Genomic DNA, 12,666 nt, shown 5'->3' with positions numbered 1-12,666 from the left:
TCTTATAGCAGGAAGTAGGCAGCTGTCACCCAAAATTAGGGGAATTTGTGCCCAAGGGCAGGTAAGAAATAGGTGACAGTGCTCAATGAAAATATAAGAAATTGTGCTCACCCACATCCAGTGCCCACAAAGGCTTCTGGAATACATCAAATTTGTGGAGGAGGTTGACGACCATCAGACATAAAGAAAATAATAAAAATATGCAACAAACCACCCCCAAATGAGAATATCCTGGGCACCAATCTCATTTCCTGGCAGTCTCTTGGTGACTCTCAGAAGCAGCTCCTGGTGGCAAAGGGGCAGTGCCAACTCAACCTGAATTTCCACATGGAGAATTCAGATAGGGAGAATAGGAAGCATCTTTGAAGTCCATCCAATTTTCCAATGGAAAATCTTATCTCTGCCTCCATGAGAGCACTAAAGGAGCACGTTCAGGTTTCTTTAAGGACAATTTTCCCCTGGACATGGCAGTGAACCCCCCCAGGGCTGGTTTTCTTTCCTCACATTCCTTTATTTTCCCCCTAGGAAGTCAAATGAATTACAATATAAAGGCAGAAAACATGCCCCACAGCCATGTTCCCCCCTTTCCTGTTACACAGCAGTGCTTGTTCTCTGCTGCTTTACTGGGATTTTATGGAGAACCCTGGTGACCCTTTACCACACCCTGTTTGTTATCCCTGTCCCTGAGCCACAGGTTAGAAATAAAACCAGGTGGGACCTGCAGTATTTAACATTCTGTTACACAAAGCATTTGCACATAAAGTTTGGGCTTGGGATCCAAGTGCAGGTTAAAATCATGGAATCCCAGAAAGGGTTGGGTTGAAGGTTAAAGACCATCCCATTCCACGCTCTGCCATGGGCAGGGACACCTTCTAATATCCCAGGTTGCTCCAACCCCTGTCTAACCTGGCCCTGGATACTTCCAGGGAACTTGTGCCAGGGCCTCACCACTCCCTGAGTAAAGATGGACTTTTTAAAGTGATAAGAGATGATATTTCATCAGGTTTTTGCGCAAATATCTGTGCAGCAAATGTGTGGCTCCTAATTTTTCAAAGAGAAACCCCACAACATCACTGAGCGATAAACGAGCGTTCAGGGTCAATGGTCTCAACCAAAATTTGCATGGGCGTTTCTGTTTGCCTTATTTTCCCTCTAAAGATCCCTGCCATGCCTGGAATCTTTTGGTCGCTTCCATAAAGGAAACGGGAGAAAAGCTGCAGGAAATGAAGTCCTGTGTCTCCCCAGGGAGCAGCTGTGCCATGGATGTCAGAGGGGCTGCCTTGATCCGAGCAGCTTACGCCGTATCAGCCCCGTCCTGCAGGACCGTGTCAGGGGGTGGCGAGCAAGAAGTGATTTATGTTTGTGCATCAGACATCCTAATTCCCTCATGCACAGTTTCAATGGAGAGAGACACCAAGAGCTTTAGAAATGTGTGGCTAATTATACATCTCATCAAATGCTCACCACTTAAACTCGTGATGAGCACAAAGCACTTGTCTGCTCCACCACCTATCCCCTTCCTGGGATGTCCTTTTTAATGGTCTCTTATGTAGAGTTGGCTGCTTAAATATTTGAAGTCTGCCAGTTTAAAAGATTTAAAGTATTTTTAAAATGCAGAATAGATTTGGGTTTTGTGCGCTCTTATCATTCAAGAAAAACCTTCACCGATACTTTTTTTTTAATTAAAAAAATCCCTTTGGGCTATGAATGCCAAGTTTTAGCCTGGAGGGAATTTTTATTGCAGATATAAACCCCTGGAAATCAGAGTATGTATACATCTACCACCGAGCCTGATAAACCCTTGACTGTGACACTGCTACTGAGGGCTGCTATAATATCTGATGACAAAACTGACAGATTACTTCTGATGAGAATGTGGAACCCTTTTTGTTTTTAACTTGACCCTGAAGACATGTCATAACATTTGTAATATCTGCAATAAAGTGTCAGCTATACTGCTCTAAGACTGCTGGAGCTTGGAGTTAAGCATTCGGTTTAGTGCTCCTACAGCTTTCAATTTCAAATAAAAAAAGACTCTTAATTTCCTTTTGGACAGTCCAAGCCCAGTAGAACTGCACTAATTTGTCTTGGCAAATATGAAGTGGTAGTGGGGAACATGACTGCTGGAAAGGAAATCCAGAGGAACAGAAAGGAATAAAATAAACTTATCAATCGTCTCTACCTAAATTGGGGATTTACAGTTCAGTAGGAACGATCTTAAGAGGGGATGGCAATAAAAGGAGTGTCAATGACCGCCTCAGTGGCAGGGCTGGCTGGATTTCAGTCTAACATTTCACTGTGACCCCCCAGCTGCACAAGGTTCAAGTATTTTAAGCCAGTTTCCAGAGGAATAAAAATGCCAATAGTATCTCCCATCCCACATAGTCAGATGTGATACTTTGGTTGTTCAATTAAGGAGAGGGATCTCCTGGGTGGGTCTCCCCAGTCCCGTTATCTCCCATATTTTGGCCTGCTCTTGAACCACACTGGGACCAGAGCATCATCAGGGTTTGAAAAGACCTTTGAGATCATTGAGTCTCTCCATAAAGGATGGCAATAAAAAGCCTCATCTTGCCATGGATGCCACATCTCCTCTTTGACTCAGAGGCTGCATTTCTGAAGGTACTCTGGAACAGAGAATCCCCACTTCTCTGATAAACTGGTCCCAAAATTAATAGCCTGATATAAAAGTAAGCACCAGGCACAAGGCTGTGAAAGACAATATTTTGCTGCCACTAACAAGGGCTGATTTCTTTGTCTAAGTGTACAATATAGTCAAACTAAGCTTTATTTCCCAAGAGATAAGATACTTCACTTATTTGTGTAACTTCCTCAGACTTTATATTCTTGTGCATTTCAGGACTTCAGTAGTTGCCTTCTTGTAATATTTCAGCTTTTAAGCTGTTTTCTTGCCTCACTGAACTCACATAAGATACATCTGAAAGCTTTAGTACAAATTTACTTCGAATAAAGTCTTCAATTCATTTTCATGGCACCAAAAAGACAGCTTTAATAACTGCAATGACAAATAAACTGGAAATCATTCCAGGCCTTTTCACTTAACTGACAAGTAGAACGCTCTCATAATGAGCCGCAGGTTTTACGTTTTCTCTTTGACCATAATAGCTTCATTTAAGAGCGTCAGACCCTGACACTTCATCATTTATCTACATTATTTCTCATCTTCTTTCAAATAAATTATGGAATACTAGACTGAGCACATAAAAACAAAGTGACTTGTTATCTGTAAACAGCAAGATAAATTGTCCAGAAGTTCCTCATTTAGTTCCTTTTAAATTTAAGGGCGAGTTATTGGATGTACCTTTTTTTTTTTTTCCTACCCCAATTTTTTGCATTTTTTTACAGCCATCTTATTCTGTTGCCAGTGGCCCTTGTGCAGCCATCCAAAGCCTGATGATAGTGCAAAAGGCATAAAATAATTCCATTATCCCAAGGTTGGACAGGGTAGTGCAGAAAAGGAAAAAATAAAAATATTGAAAAAAATCAAATAAACAACTTCCATGGATATTCCTCTCCATCTGTAAAACTCCTCGTCCGTAATACATCTTGTCACACTGGCAAATGTGACACATCCAAAGTAATGAACAGTGGGGCTGTGACTGCCCTCGCCCTCAGAAAGAGCTGATCTTTCCCGCCAGCCAAGCCCCCCTTCCAGCCTGGAATACATAAATTCCTGGCTCTGAGCGCTGCAGGATGCTCCCAGTTCACATTTCCTTTCTTTTCCAGCCACATTGTCCTGAACACAATTAGCGACCTTGCGTTTGTGTTTTAATTAGCGGTGACAGATGAAATCAAGAGAGGTTTGGTTTAACGACACCCCATGTGTTCCCAGCGCACCTCTCCCTGTGAAAATCACACATTTTCCTGATATTCCACAGTGTGGAGATCCCCTGGAGCCCGAGCTGAGTCCTCAGCTAGAACTTGTGCGGCCACACCAGCGGCACACGGCCGTCAGCAGGTTTAACCCTGACAGAGGGGGATTCTTTGGGAGGACACTCGGACTATTCCTGGTTTAGGGATAGGGAAATGAACACAGAGCATGTCTCCAGCAGGATTCCGATGGATAAATCCAACAGCCTCAATTCCAGCTGGTTTTAAACCTCATGTTTCAAGATAAAGTGAAAACCAGAGAAGTAAAATGTAGGTAGGAAGGCTTCTCAGATTTGTCCTCCTTTTTGCCTTGAGGGGTTTCTTTAAAAAGCACAAAATTACAGTGCCAATGGATTCCCTGTGTATTCCTCATCCCATGAGTCACTCACCACTGTCCTCGGGAAGACAAGGAACTGAAAAGGGCATGAAAAACTGGAAAGGACACCTCACCCAAGTGATGCAGCTTGTTGGACTTTGGGTTTTGGTGGCAATTTTAGACAGAGCCTTCACTGGGTTGGACTGAGGTCATTCCATGGTATAGAGCCAACATCCAAAGCTTTGGGTGATGCTCAGTTTGGGGACAAACCGGGCAGTGGAATCACAAGGGTGATCAACAGGTGAATAAATTCATTAACAGGTGAATAATTCATGCGTGAGCTCCATCAATCCCACAGAGCAGAAAGGCACCTTCACCACTGCCATTCCCACCATGAAATTCCAAGATTCCCAACCCCACAGACACGACTAGCACTGCAGAAAAAAAATGGCAATATCAGAGAAGGGCTTTCACAGGATTTCTCAGCACATTTAAGGTCATACCTCGACCTGTTTGATTTTCCAGGTCATTTTCTGTCCAAGCTCTTCCTTTCCCTCTCCAAATCCTGGCACTGTGGGCACACGGCCATCTTGCAATTCAATCATGTTCTCTGTGCAGAGCAGGCAACAATCAAATAAAGACAAAAATAAGAGTTTAAGCTGAGGTTCCCATCAGCTGCAATTCCATATACATAACATTTTAATTATATCTCATCTCCAGTGTAATAGTTAGAGATGCCATTTGATACAGCTTTTTTTTTTATTATTTTATTTGAAAAATTAACTCTAACTAAATTAGCAAAAATAAAGTAGTAAAAGTTAATTGGGAATTATCTACTCCAAAATAACTCTTACTGGTAAATGCTTTGTGTGGTTATAAAAGGCTGATAAATATAATTGTATTTATGTAATGAGGATCATGTTTAATTTACTGTACTTGGTTGTTAGACAGCATTTTATGCAGGCCTCATAAGTGAGCTTCAGATTATTGCCTGTGTTGCTTTTTAAAACAAAAAAATCACCATCAGATGCAGCACACGGGAAACGTCCAGATTTCAAACAAGGTGGCCATGAGTTGTCCAGAGAAATATTTGGGATGAGCTGCATCTGCCTGGCCTAAAAATGAGAGTGTTTAGGAACACTGCAGGCTGATGGGTCTTGCTCACAGCCACGATTTAAGGACTGGGATGATTTCTGAGCTCCATGGGCAATTACAGCCCAGTGCATGACAGTGGGGTGATGCTTGCTCCTGGCAGTGCTGGGAAAACAGGGAATTTCTAACTTTTTAAAATACTTTTTCTTCAGTTAATATGGTTTTTGTCCAATGTTTTTACATTCCAGAAAGCACAAGTCATGGCAGCTGCTTATTTTGTGGGTTTCTCAGTTTGCTCTGGTTTAGGAGCAGACTTGAGACTGCCACTTTTCTGTTACTGTTATTAAAAATTATCCACAAAAAAGCCTTGGCATGACTGGAAACACTGGAAGTCTGTACGTACTCTGTGCTTTTTCATGCCATTTACACTGGAGATCTGTACATATTCTGTGCTGATTCATACCATTTAAAATCAAGAAGAAAAAAAAGAAGGTAGAACTTCTCTTTAATAAAGTTAAGACTTGAAAAAAACCCAGATTGGACAAAATGCTACTGGTCTCTGAAAAAATAAATGTGATCTCTATGGAGCAAATCAGTCCCGATCTCAATACTCTCAGTGACATCCTCAAAGTAGACAAAGAGGCAAATATGTGCTGATTTTTGTCACAATTTTAAGATTTTTTCCATTATTCTTTTCATTTCTAAATAAATATCTTTGAATGTAGAGTGCTGGCAATACTCAGAGGCCATGAAAATCCCTGGTTCCCATCATTGGTGTGTGACATATGGAATGGGTAAAGTTGCTTCCTTCTTTGGGAGAGATGTCACAGGGCACCACACTTTGCACTCTCCTCTTGGTTACCATTTACTGCATCCTCTCTCTAGACAAATTTCTGAAATATCCTTGCTCCAGTAAAAAAAAAAAAAACCCTCTCAAAAATTCATAATATTATAAAGTTAATTAATATTGAACGTTCAGATTTCCTTTTAAACCACAGCACCTCACGAGGCAGCTGAAAATCTGAGATTCTCATGCAATGATGGCAGTGGGGCCAGAACACAATCTCCCAAAATGAATATTGAAAATTGCAAAGCACATGTGGATCTGGAAGATTTTAGGCAGAGAATCCAACCAAAAATCCTCTCTTTGGAGCAAAGTGATTGGCAGCAATGACTTTTTGACTCTGGAATACCAGAAAATCACCATGTATTTTTAATTAAAGAAAGAGAATGTTTCTCTTCAACTCCCCCACATCTCCTCCAGCTTGGCCTGGTTTCTGTTATTTCTGTTCTGGATACATGGCTGCAAGATTTATTGTATCAGATTAAAAGTAAAGGCTATTAATGTCAGAGTCCGTAGGGACGTTTCGTTAAGGCTTCTTGGTTTTACTTTATTTATAAATTATCATCTTGAGGCTTGTAAAAAGGGCTTTCCCCCCTCTTATTCCAGTGACATTGTAATTTATATTGCTGGTAGTTCCATAGGAGAATTCAATTAAGAATTACAATTTCTTTCCTTATAACAGGAGCTAAACAGGGGCTCTGTCTCTACACACAGGCTATTAACAGATTTTACACTGTTTGAGTGCCAAAAAAATAATATATTGTGCACCAAAACCTTTAAAAAAAGCAGTTAAGTCACTTCTTTTGTGTGGACACAAATGTGACTGTACAGTTTGCATGATATTTTACCTACCTACCTACCCCAGGAGAAGGGGCAGAAGCCCCTGGTACTGAGATTTTTAACAGCTCTAGTGGAGAGACAGAAAAAGTTCTCTTGAGTTCCCCTTCCTCTGCTCTCATTTGAGGTGACCTACTTGGATACTGGGAAGAAGTCCTTCCCTGTGAGGGTGGGCAGGCCCTGGCACAGGGTGCCCAGAGAAGCTGTGGCTGCCCCTGGATCCCTGGAAGTGTCCAAGGCCAGGTTGGATGGGGCTTGGAGCAGCCTGGAATAGTGGCAGGTGTCCCAGCCCATGGCAGGGGGTGGGACTGGATGAGTTTGAAGGTCCCTTCCAACCCAAACCATTCCATGATGTCTTAAGTCTCCCCACAAGATGGTCTGATAACATCATTTGCTCCAAATATTACTTTTCCTATAGCTTAGGTTCACAAACACCGTGCTTATGTTTTCCCTTGGCTTCCTGCATCAGCACCCCTGAGCTATTTCACGGCATAAAATTACTATTTGGTACAGGCCTAGAGGATCATAATTAACCAAGAGCAAAAATTCCACGGACAGAAAGCACTCAGGAAAAGAGAAAGGAAGCTCTTGCTCCAGCCAGTCCTGTCCTCCAGTTCAGTGCCCCAGCACGAGGCTGTAACATCACAGGTGCCAGCAAAGGCTGGTGAGCACGGAATAAGCATCAGGTGGGTCACGATTACAGACACACCTGCCCAGATGTTGGTGCTGTGCCTCGCCGTTTCTCACAATAGCCTGCAAAAGTTTACATTCCTTATCTGCAGCAGGCTGGTTATTATTCTTATTATTTCCAGTAAAATTAATGCTCATTAAAGGGATTAGATGACAGCTGTAAAGACTGAGAGCCTTCATTTATTGTCAGACAAATGATGCTGTAACAGCTTCAGCAGTACAGGTTTTTCTCAATGCTGTGCACATCTGCACAAAATTACGGAATCCTCGGTGTGGGAAGTTTTCATGGACATGGCTGGATCCCCCAAGGAGCCCTGGAATGGTCTCACCAATCCATGGCTTCACTCAAGGCCTGGTGAGGGTTCAATCAAATGTTGTCTGACATGGAACCCACAGAAAGGAACATCCTGATCATCCAGGTTCTACAGTAAACCCAGTGATTTAAGAGAAAACTATGTTCTTATGAGGCTTTAAAGTCATTTGGAAACAAAGCATTTTATAGAATCGTGGAATCATTTGGGTTGGAAAAGCCCTCCAGGACCATGGAGTCCAAGCTGTGAGCAGTCCCTACCTTGTCCCCAGCCCAGAGCTCTGAGTGCCACATCCAGGAATTCCTTGGACACCTCCAGGGCTCGGGACTCCAAACCTCCCTGGGCAGCTCCTTCCAAAGCCTGAGCACCCTTTCCATGGGGAAATTCCTCCTGGTGTCCAACCTGAACCCCCCCTTATGCAGCTTGAGGGGACAATTCCTCTTTTCCTGTCACTGGCTGCCTGGGAAAAGAGTCCAACCCCCACCTTCCTACAACAAACATTTGCAAATAAAATTCACAAACTGTTCTCACACACAAAAAAATACTGATTTTTTTCCTGTTTTGACACAGTCAAAGGTGCCTCAGACACCGGAATAAGGCAGTGAAAAATAAAGCAATTGAGTCACGATGAGCTTGGCAAGGTAAGCGAGCATCAGTTTCCTCTTCCCTTTTAAAGCTGTCACATTTCTCCTGCTCCCTGTGTTTTTAGCAGTGAAGGATCCCTGTGTTTCCCCGAGACAAAGGATGGGCTCGCAAACTCTCGTCTTCTGAAGTGGTGAGTTAAAGAACACCGCAGGAGTACTTGCCAAATCATACCACCATTATTAATTCAGGCATGATGAAAGTGTTCATTTTAGCTGTAATCATGTAATTCATCAAAATACTACTAGAGCATATCATTGGGAACTATTACACTGATAGAGCACCTTATTGCACCTTCCCCGAAAGCAGGAAATGTAGTTTTTGATGCTTATCTGCTGAAAAGCAATTCAGTTTGGGATTTTGGAAGCGCTATCTTATGGCACAATAAAAAAACCAGGACATTTCAAACATATTTTCTTGTACTTGGATGATGTTGTTATTATGTTTTGGGGTGATTATCTGCAGCAATGAAGTTTAAAAATGGTGGAGCACTGAAATGTTGCATTTACCCAGCGCTGAAGGAACGATTGGGTTATGAATATACAATATATGAAATTTAAATGTAGATTTTCGATCTGCCCACTTTTGAAACAACTTCAGAGGCCAGAATCTGTCTGACACAAGAACCTTTCAAAATTGGGGGGGTTTTTTTGGAGTTTTTTGGTGACAAACAACACTTACAAAAAAACTGTATCCCGTGATAATTCTCAGGATGTTCAAAGGAATAAGAGCCACTTGGGCTCTGAGGCAATGGCAGATCCCAATCCCATCATGATTGCCCTCATGTTCTGACTCCTGCTTGACACACACTTCCTGAGCAAGCTGGAATTACAGAAAAATAAATAAATGAAGGAAAGAAATATGAGATTGAGTTGATTCCCTTCCCAGATTACCCACGGGTGATGCAGCGGTGCCGAGTGAGGCACCCCAGCAATTTCCAAAAAAATAAAAAGTCACTAATTATCCATGTCAGGAGAGCTCCATTACTGCAAACAGAAAAGCAGAAAGTTTCCCGTTCCCACTGTCAGACCAAATCAAAGAAAAGCAGATGAACGCAGGTGAGAGGCAGAAAGAGACGTCTTTGGGAGAGCTGGCATTGAGGTCAGAGCCCCTTTTCCTCTCTCTCCCCTTTTCCATCCTCCAGCATGGATATCAATTAGAATTTGGGGATTGGAGGTGTAGCAATGACCATGCACAGGTACACACACACCCCTGCATCACCATGTGAAGATGCCTGATGGGCCTCTCTTGCCCCACACAAATTAGGTGCCAACCTCTCAAAGTTTAGTCCTTAATTATTTATCAAACATCCTTTAATCTAGAGCAAAACACCCTTGGCAAAGGATTAAAATGTAAATTCACAACTAACAGCTCTTATAAACAGAACTCTCCTGTGGGGACTTCACAAATTTTTCTGGATATTATTCTCTAAACTATAGCAGGATTTTACACTCAATACATCAAACCCTAAACCCTTTTCCTTCAGGGAAAAAATGGGGTCTCAAGTCAGTTGCAGAGGGCAAAGATATGTAAAAACTCTCCAAAGATGATGATGAATGTAAGTACTAATATGATGAATAAATAATGAAGATAATTCCAATATTATTAGAATATAAATTAGGCCTCTAATTCTGGAAATCAGAACCATAGTTACACATCTAACTCCTATTTTTCTTCTTGGTGTGGGGATTTTGATTTGTCTTTTAGTACCCAAATCTGCTTCTACACTAAATGGATGAGTATTTTAACTCCAATACAAGCAGGGAATGTGATCTTGGGGGTCTTTCCCATCACCTTAATAATTCCATTGGCCTACAGCGTACAAATCTCTACAAAACCCTCAGAATAGTTTCATTTATCACAAATGTTTATGAAGCAGCCCAGTTTTACATGTGTTTGTATTAAAGCTGAAGAAACAATAAATTATTGTTGGAAGCAATGTTTTATGCTGAATATTAAAGTAAGCTAATAACATTTACTATTCTATTCAGTAATTATCTGAGAGTAATTAGAAGCTAATAGCTACCAGTTTATACCTATTAAGTCTCTTCAGCACTCCAACTTGGCTTTTATGTGATCCTTTTGTTTATTTTCATTGTAATTGTCTCTGCAGATGCCTCCATGCAAACACAACCCCCTTCTCCTCCACTCCTTAAAGAACTCAAAATCCAGGGAAACTAGTTGGCCACAGAAAAAAAAAAATTATTTCCCCTTCAAGGAAGCTCTTTCAATTCTCCAGCTGCAAAAGTGATTAAATTTAAGCATATGACTAATTGTGTGAAGAGATTTACTGGGATGAGCAGGAGTGTAAGGGACATCCACACACACCTGGCTCCTCCAGGATTTTATGTCTCATGGAAAGAGAGACTACAGCTTCTTTTGTCCCATTTTCCAGTAAGAAATGGATGCTGTTCCATTGCCGGAGCAATCCCACACCAGGAGGATGAAGCAATTTCACAGCATGTGGATACAAAATGAGGTTTTCACATGATTCCCTTTGAACAAGTTCCTAAATGCTGCAGTGGATCCAAGATTTTCCATAGCACAAGGAGCTGTTGTCCATCTGCAGGTGGAGCAGCTGCAGTAGCACATCTGAGCTTGGGACAAAGGATCTTTGCAGCCCAGGCTGATCCCTCAGTCTGGCACAGCTTCACAGACACTTCCGTGTGGTACCAGCCTGGCAGGATAAGATTATTTCATAATAAATGAATGATCGATAATTTCATAATAAATAAACCTTACGTGTCAACCAGCAAAATTCCCATGGAGCAAGACATAAAGGCAAGATTAAGTTAAATAAATCTGGAATCATAGACTGGGTTGGGATGGAAGGGACCTTAAAGCCCATCCCATCCCACCCCCTGCCATGGGCAGGGACACCTGCCACTGTCCCAGGCTGCTCCCAGCCCCATCCAGCCTGGCCTTGGACACTTCCAGGGATCCAGGGGCAGCCACAGCTGCTCTGGGAATTCTATCCCAGACCCTCCCCACCCTCCCAGCCAGGAATTCCTTCCCAATTTCCCATCCATCCCTGCCCTCTGGCACTGGGAAGCCATTCCCTGTGTCCTGTCCCTCCAGGCCTTGTCCCCAGTCCCTCTCCAGCTCTCCTGGAGCCCCTTTAGGCCCTGCAAGGGACTCTGAGGGTCTCCCTGGATCCTTCTCCTCTCCAGCTGAACATTCCCAGCTCTCCCAGCCTGGCTCCAGAGCAGTTCCAGCCCTCAGAGCAGTTCCATGGCCTCCTGTGGATTCACTCCAGCAGCTCCATGTCTTTATTCTGGGGTGCCTGAGTGGGACACAGGGCTCCAAGTGGGGACATTGAGTGGACCAGGCTCCTAACCCAAAGTCCTAAGTCCTACCGTGCACATCTCCTACAAGATGAAGCAAACCCTAAAACATGAGGATTTGGTGGCAGCTATCCTGCAGACATTTTTAACTAGGAAATTTTCATTCCATTCGAGGAAAACTTCCAGGAAAAAAAGAAGCATACAGTAGAAAAAGCTGAAGCAACCACATTTACAAAACCAAGAGAAAAGCCAATATTTAGCTGCAAAAATCTGTTTTGTTGCGCTGAACCTTTGGAGGGAAAAGCTCTGCTGTGCTTCCCAAGCTTCTCCACACCTGCATGGAGCCCCAGGAAACAGAGCTGCACCTTCAGGCATCAGAAAGTGCTCCGGAAGAAAAGCCCAAACGACAAAAAATAACCAAATAAGGTGTGAGAAGAGTGACCCCAAAGCATCACTGCACTGAGGGGGGACAGCAGACAGCAGCCCCTGGGCCACTCCTCACCTTCCTAGCCCTGGAAACCATCAGCAAAGTGACAGGAATAACCATGGATTTAACTACTCCTGAACTTTTTCACTAGGCTACATTTTGCTATAAAATATGCTCACTTGTGGTGGTTTGGGTTTTTTTAAAATCATTATCTAAGCTCATAAGTAATATTTCTGAAAGAAGAGACTGGTAGATATAACAAAATAACGATGAAAATCTCATTTGCTTAATAAAATTCCTTTGATTTGAAATCAAAACTGATCTCCATCCAT

The 12,666-nt window shown here is 42.5% G+C and overlaps 1 long non-coding RNA gene across 1 annotated transcript in view; it reads right to left on the bottom strand.

Moving 5' to 3' along the window:
• Positions 1-9,434, bottom strand: part of LOC109145625 — a 28,474-nt gene extending 19,040 nt beyond the window's left edge. Inside the window, exons 1-2 of the long non-coding RNA XR_005602419.1 lie at positions 9,305-9,434; positions 4,711-4,817 (exon numbers count right to left, since the gene is read on the bottom strand). This is a non-coding gene — a long non-coding RNA (uncharacterized LOC109145625). The remainder of the gene's footprint in view (positions 1-4,710; positions 4,818-9,304) is intronic.
• Positions 9,435-12,666: the final 3,232 nt, after the last annotated feature.

Source organism: Corvus cornix, chromosome 7 (assembly GCF_000738735.6).
Source record: "Corvus cornix cornix isolate S_Up_H32 chromosome 7, ASM73873v5, whole genome shotgun sequence".
In the NCBI taxonomy this organism is placed as follows: domain Eukaryota; kingdom Metazoa; phylum Chordata; class Aves; order Passeriformes; family Corvidae; genus Corvus; species Corvus cornix.
This window is presented reverse-complemented; position numbering and strand designations above follow the sequence as displayed.